At 38.5% G+C, this 7,520-nt stretch overlaps 1 non-coding gene and 1 pseudogene across 1 annotated transcript; one reads left to right on the top strand and one right to left on the bottom strand.

The window, feature by feature from the left end:
* Nucleotides 1-300: 300 nt before the first annotated feature.
* LOC127690461 (U6 spliceosomal RNA) lies at nucleotides 301-407 on the bottom strand. The gene has a single exon (XR_007979150.1). It is a non-coding gene; the product is annotated as a U6 spliceosomal RNA (small nuclear RNA).
* A 1,991-nt stretch (nucleotides 408-2,398) lies between these two features.
* LOC127688312 (olfactory receptor 143-like) lies at nucleotides 2,399-3,327 on the top strand (annotated as a pseudogene).
* Nucleotides 3,328-7,520: the final 4,193 nt, after the last annotated feature.

The raw sequence follows: 7,520 nt of genomic DNA on the forward strand, positions 1-7,520 counted from the left end.
AGAGTATTGTTCAGCCTCCATGTGTATGTGGGCTTTCTGTTCTTTTTGTTACTATTGAAAACCACTTTTATACCATGGTGATCTGATAGGAGGCAGGGGATTAGTTCGATCTTCTTATATTTGTTGAGGTCTGTCTTGTGACCAATTATATGGTCGATTTTGAAGAAGGTACCATGAGGTACTGAGAAAAAGGTATATTCTTTTGCTTTAGGGTGAAAGGTTCTATAAATATCAGTCAAATCCAATTGGTCCAAAGCTTCAATTAGTTTTACTGTTTCCATGTTTAATTTCTGTTTTCAAAAAAATATGGAACGCTTCACGAATTTGCGTGTCATCCTTGCAGAGGGGCCATGCTAATCTTCTCTGTATCGTTCCAATTTTAGTATACGTGCTGCCGAAGAGAGTACCCTTTTTCATTCTTTAATCTACTCTCTATAAAATGTCTGGTGAAAGTTAAAGAATTGCATATTTATTAACAAAATCCCAGAGCACTGTAGGAAATCCTCAGAAATAACAAGTGACTATATCTTTGGATTTTCCTCTTTTTGATTTGTTCTTATAGTAGAAAAATTTCCAAAGGAGATCATGGATTCTACCCTGGGAACAAGGTACTACAGGAGGGAAATAATAGATTGAGTAGAACTTCATATTCGCAGTGATTTAAGGTTTATAGCATCTGTGGTAAATAGGCTCAGTAGAATCTACCAGCAGAGGGTAATGCAAACTGGCAGGAAGTCATCAAAATGAAAATATTTTTCTATGCTGGTCCATAAGAGAAACTGGAAACTGAATGAGGAGATGTTTGCAGCATCATGCATGTTCATTTGTTATGCTATCATGTAGGTAAGGAGAACATTTGAGATAAATTTTCAAATAGAAATCATGTCATTTCCCCAAGTGTTTGGTTTTCTCAAGGCCGGTGATGGATCTGTTCTGAAGGATATTAATACATTTATGGTCAGACACCAGAATCTTTTTTTTTTAAATTTTTACTGGATATATTCTTTATTTACATTTCAAATGTTATCCCTTTCCCCAGTTTCTGCCCCCACCCCCAGGTAACCATTATCCAATCCTCTCTTCCCCTACTTCTATGAAATTGTTCTACCCAAGCCCTCCAACATCCATGCCCTAGAGTCCCCTACAAGGGGGCATCCATTGAGTCTTCATAGGACCAAGGACCTCTCCTCCCCTTGATGCTTGACAGGGAAATCCTCTGCTACATATGCAGCTAGAGCCATATGCACCAGTTAGTTGATGGGTTTGTCCCTGAGAGCTTTGAGGTGTCTGGTGGGTAGATATTGTTGTTCTTGCTATGAAGTTGCAAATCCATTCATGTCCTTTAGTCCTTTCTCTAACTCCTGTGTTGAGGACCCCATGCTCAGTCCAATGATTGGATGTCAGCATCTGCCTCTGTATTGGTAAGGCTCTGGCAGGGCCATTCATGAGACAGCCATATCAGGCTCCTTGCAGCAAACATTTCTTGGCATCCACCATAATATCAGGGTTTGATGACTATATATGGGATGAATCCCCAGGTGGCACAGTCTCTAAATGGCCTTTCTTTCATTTTCTTCTCTATACTTAAGCTACATATTTGCTCCTGTGAGAATTTTGTTCCCCTTCTCAAGAGAACCAAATCACCCACACTTATTCTCTTCTTTCTTCTTGAGCTTCTTGTCATTTGTGAATTGTATCTTGCAGAGCCTTAGGACTAATATCCACTGATAAGTGCATACCATGTGTGTTCTTTTGTGATTGCATTACCTCACAAAGTATATTTTCTAGTTCAATTCAATTGTCTAAGAATTTCATGAATGCATTATTATCTTTATTAATAACTGAGTAGTATTCCATTGTCTAAATATACCACATTTTCTGTATTCATTCCTCTGTTGAAGGATATCTGGGTTCTTTCCAACTCTGGCAATTATAAACAGGGCTGCTATGAACATAGTGGAGCATGGGACACTAGAATCTTTAAGAAATTGGGAAGAAAGTGCTCTTGTACTTCAACAGCAGTAAAGCAGCCAGGAAAAAAAGCAAGTCCTAAATCACCCATGCATGGCTTGATAATTTTCCCTTCAAATACAAAGCAGTATAAATCATGGAATTGGAAAAAAAAACAGATGAATTCTTGTAGTTCCAGTCATGAGTAGAAGCTAAATAATGGGGAAATGTTCAGCAACATTCCTCTCAGCATTATTTTAGGCCAGTCACTCATTGTGTGTGGGGACTAGAGAAATAGAGGTTGTCATGTTCTTTGGATGCCTTGCTGCATTTCTTTAGACAACACTGAGATTGGAAAGACTGAACTTCAGTCCTCTCTCTGGGTTTAAGATGCAGGTTTCCTTGCTAAAGTCACCTGGTTCTGTTTATGTTTCTATAGATGCAACACATGAAGCCAATGACTATGGAAAATGACTCTATAGTCTGAATTCATTCTTATGGAACTGACAAAGGCCTGATTTCTGGTGGCCCTTGTTCGTCCTATTCTTGGTGAACTACACAATCACTGAGATGGGAAACTTGAAGTTAATGGCTCTCATCTCTCTGAATTCAAATCTGCACACACCAATGTACATTTTATCCTTAATTTATCCTTCATTGACTTCTTGTATTCATTTGTTTTACTCCCTACATGCTGATATGATTTGTCTTAGAACACAACATTATCGACTTCACAGGATGCATGACTCAGCTATTTCTTTCTGTCTATTTGGTAACTAAGTGCTGTGTGATGACAGCTATGGTCAATAGTAGATATGTGTCCATCTATAGGCCTTTGCTATACACGGTAGTCATGTCTCCCAGAGTTTGTTCCCTGCTAATGCTTGCTGAACATTTAATGGGTGTCTCTTCTGCTATTATCCACACAGGATGTATAATTCAGCTCTTGTTTTTTGGTTTCAAACTCATCAACTACTACATGTGTGATACTTACCAATCCTTGAGTCCTCCTGTGGTAGCAGTCATGCCAATGAACTTACGAGTTCTGTTTCTGTGGCTGTTGTTGTTATATCTAACATCATTATTGTATCATCATATGCTTTGAATCTTCTCAATGTTATCAATTTGTCATCATCTGTGGGTTGGCCTGAAGCTGTGAGCTCATGTGGTTCTCACATTATAACTGTTGCCATGTTTTTTGGATTTGGTTCGCTTGCCCATATCAAAACATCATCTGCAGAATATGTGGTTCAGAGGAAATATTTTCTATAGTTTACTCTTTTTTTGCTGCCTTTGTTGAATCCCTTCTTTTACAGCCTCTGCAACAAGGATGTCAAACTTGCTTTGAAGAGAAGAGTAAAGAGAGTCACACTCTAAGGGAAGTTTTTGTGTTGTAGCTATATACCATATCTCTAATTTTTCTTGCCACTTCTCTTCCCTTTCCACTTCTCCTATGGTGCACTTTCCTTCTTTTCATTTCTTGAATATGATTACAGTAGGATATGCAAATTTTCTCATTATTATCTTTTTCTCTTTCTTCACAAAATGAAGTAACAATTTTCTCTCTCTCTGCACAGCTTTTATGTGACTGTGGCTCCACTTTACATATAGAGAACTTGTGGAGTAGTTTTCTACACATTTTCAATTACTTATTTAGAGACAGTCATGATATACATATATATATATATATATATATATATAATATCACTTATATATAATCATGTATATAAATCATTTATATACATATATATGTATATAAAATATGTGTTTGTGTAATTTTTATCTAATTGTTCCCCTCCAACTCTTTTTTTTTTTTTAATTTTTTTTTTGTCTTTTTTTTTTATTTGATATAATTTATTTACATTTCAAATGATTTCCCCTTTTCTAGCCCCCCCCCCACTCCCCGAAAGTCCCGTAAGCCCCCTTCTCTTCCCCTGTCCTCCCTCCCACCCCTTCCCAGTTCCCCGTTCTGGTTTTGCCAAATACTGTTTCACTGAGTCTTTCCAGAACCAGGGACCACTCCTGCTTTCTTCTTGTATCTCATTTGATGTGTGGATTATGTTTTGGGTATTCCAGTTTTCTAGGTTAATAACCACTTATTAGTGAGTGCATACCATGATTCACCTTTTGAGTCTGGGTTACCTCACTTAGTATGATGTTCTCTAGCTCCATCCATTTGCCTAAGAATTTCATGAATTCATTGTTTCTAATGGTTGAATAGTACTCCATTGTGTAGATATACCACATTTTTTGTATCCACTCTTCTGTTGAGGGATACCTGGGTTCTTTCCAGCATCTGGCAATTATAAATAGGGCTGCTATGAACATAGTAGAGCATGTATCCTTATTACATGGTGGGGAATCCTCTGGGTATATGCCCAGGAGTGGTATAGCAGGATCTTCTGGAAGTGAGGTGCCCAGTTTTCGGAGGAACCGCCAGACTGCTTTCCAGAGTGGTTGTACCAATTTGCAACCCCACCAGCAGTGGAGGAGTGTTCCTCTTTCTCCGCACCCTCTCCAACACCTGCTGTCTCCTGAATTTTTAATCTTAGCCATTCTGACTGGTGTAAGATGAAATCTTAGGGTTGTTTTGATTTGCATTTCCCTAATGACTAATGAAGTGGAGCATTTTTTAAGATGCTTCTCCGCCATCCGAAGTTCTTCAGGTGAGAATTCTTTGTTTAACTCTGTACCCCATTTTTTAATAGGGTTGTTCGGTTTTCTGGAGTCTAACTTCTTGAGTTCTTTATATATATTGGATATTAGCCCTCTATCTGATGTAGGATTGGTGAAGATCTTTTCCCAATTTGTTGGTTGCCGATCTGTCCTCTTGATGGTGTCCTTTGCCTTACAGAAACTCTGTAACCTTATGAGGTCCCATTTGTCAATTCTTGCTCTTAGAGCATACGCTATTGGTGTTCTGTTCAGAAACTTTCTCCCTGTACCGATGTCCTCAAGGGTCTTCCCCAGTTTCTTTTCTATTAGCTTCAGAGTGTCTGGCTTTATGTGGAGGTCCTTGATCCATTTGGATTTGAGCTTAGTACAAGGAGACAAGGATGGATCAATTCGCATTCTTCTGCATGCTGACCTCCAGTTGAACCAGCACCATTTGTTGAAAAGGCTATCTTTTTTCCATTGGATGTTTTCAGCCTCTTTGTCGAGGATCAAGTGGCCATAGGTGTGTGGGTTCATTTCTGGATCTTCAATCCTGTTCCATTGATCCTCCTGCCTGTCACTGTACCAATACCATGCAGTTTTTAACACTATTGCTCTGTAGTATTGCTTGAGGTCAGGGATACTGATTCCCCCAGATTTTCTTTTGTTGCTGAGAATAGTTTTAGCTATCCTGGGTTTTTTGTTGTTCCAGATGAATTTGATAATTGCTCTTTCTAACTCTGTGAAGAATTGAGTTGGGATTTTGATGGGTATTGCATTGAATCTGTATAGTGCTTTAGGCAAAATGGCCATTTTAAATATATTGATTCTACCGATCCATGAGCATGGGAGGTTTTCCCATTTTTTGAGGTCTTCTTCCATTTCCTTCTTCAGAGTCTTGAAGTTCTTGCCATACAGATCTTTCGCATGTTTGGTAAGAGTCACCCCAAGATACTTTATACTGTTTGTGGCTATTGTGAAGGGGGTCATTTCCCTAATTTCTTTCTCAGCCTGCTTATCCTTTGAGTATAGGAAGGCCACTGATTTGCTTGAGTTGATTTTGTAACCTGCCACTTTGCTGAAGTTGTTTATCAGCTGTAGGAGCTCTCTAGTGGAGTTCTTTGGGTCACTTAGGTAGACGATCATGTCGTCTGCAAATAATGATAGTTTGACTTCCTCCTTTCCAATTTGTATCCCTTTGACCTCCTTATGTTGTCGAATTGCCCGAGCTAGTACCTCAAGTACAATATTGAAAAGAGAAGGAGAAAGGGGGCAGCCTTGTCTGGTCCCTGATTTCAGTGGGATTGCTTCAAGTTTCTCTCCATTTAGTTTGATGCTGGCTACCGGTTTGCTGTATATTGCTTTTACTATGTTTAGGTATGGGCCTTGAATTCCTGTTCTCTCCAAGACTTTAAGCATGAAAGGATGCTGAATTTTGTCAAATGCTTTTTCAGCATCCAATGAAATGACCATGTGGTTTTGTTCTTTGAGTTTGTTTATGTAGTGGATTGTATTGATGGATTTCCGTATATTGAACCAACCCTGCATTCCCAGGATAAAGCCTACTTGATCATGGTGGATGATCGTTTTGATGTGTTCTTGGATTCGGTTGGCAAGAATTTTGTTGAGTATTTTTGCATCGATGTTCATAAGGGAAATTGGTCTGAAGTTCTCTTTCTTTGTTGGATCTTTGTGTGGCTTTGGTATCAGCGTAATTGTGGCTTCGTAGAAGGAATTGGGTAGTGTTCCTTCTGTTTCTATTTTGTGGAATAGTTTGAAGAGTATTGGTGTTAACTCTTCTTTGAAGGTCTGGTAGAATTCTGCACTGAAACCATCTGGTCCTGTGCTTTTTTTGGTTGGAAGACTTTCTATGACTCTTTCTATTTCTTTAGGCTTTATGGGACTGTTTAGATGGTCTAGTTGGTCCTGATTTAATTTTGGTATTTGGTATCTGTCAAGGAAATTGTCCATTTCCTCCAGATTCTCCAGTTGTGTTGAGTACAGGCTCTTGTAGTAGGATCTGATGATTTTTTGGATTTCCTCAGTTTCCGTTGTTATGTCTCCCTTTTCATTTCTAAGTTTGTTAATTTGGATACTTTCTCTGTGCCCTTTGGTCAGTCTGGCTAAGGGTTTATCTATCTTGTTGATTTTCTCAAAGAACCAGCTCCTAGTTTTGTTGATTTTTTGTATGGTTCTCTTTGTTTCTACTTGATTGATTTCGGCCCTGAGTTTGATGATTTCCTGCCTTCTACTCCTCCTGGGTGAAATAGCTTCTTTTTGTTCTAGGGCTTTCAGGTGTGTCATTAAGTTGGTAATGTATGCTCTCTCCATTTTCTTTTTGGAGGCACTCAGGGCTATGAGTTTTCCTCTTAGCACTGCTTTCATTGTGTCCCATAGATTTGGGTATGTTGTGTTTTCATTTTCATTGTGTTCTAAAAAGTCTTTAATTTCTTTCTTTATTTCTTCCTTGACCAAGGTGTCATTGAGTAGAGTATTGTTCAATTTCCACGTGTATGTGGGTTTTCTGTTGTTTCTGTTGCTATTGAAGACCACTTTTATTCCATAGTGATCAGATAGGAGGCATGGGATTAGTTCTATCTTTTTATATTTGTTGAGGTCTGTCTTGTGACCAATTATATGGTCGATTTTGGAGAAGGTACCATGAGGTGCTGAAAAAAAGGTATATTCTTTTGTTTTAGGATAGAATGTTCTATATATATCAGTTAAGTCTAATTGGTCCAAAGCTTCAATTAGTTTCATTGTGTCCTTGTTTAGTTTCTGTTTTCCTGATCGGTCCATTGAGGAAAGTGCAGTGTTGAAGTCACCCGCAATTATTGTGTTAGGTGTAATGTGTGCTTTGAGTTTTAATAAAGTTTCTTTTATGAAAGAGGGTGCCCTTGCATTTGGAGCATAGA

Source organism: Apodemus sylvaticus, chromosome 7, assembly GCF_947179515.1.
Source record: "Apodemus sylvaticus chromosome 7, mApoSyl1.1, whole genome shotgun sequence".
NCBI classification, from domain to species: domain Eukaryota; kingdom Metazoa; phylum Chordata; class Mammalia; order Rodentia; family Muridae; genus Apodemus; species Apodemus sylvaticus.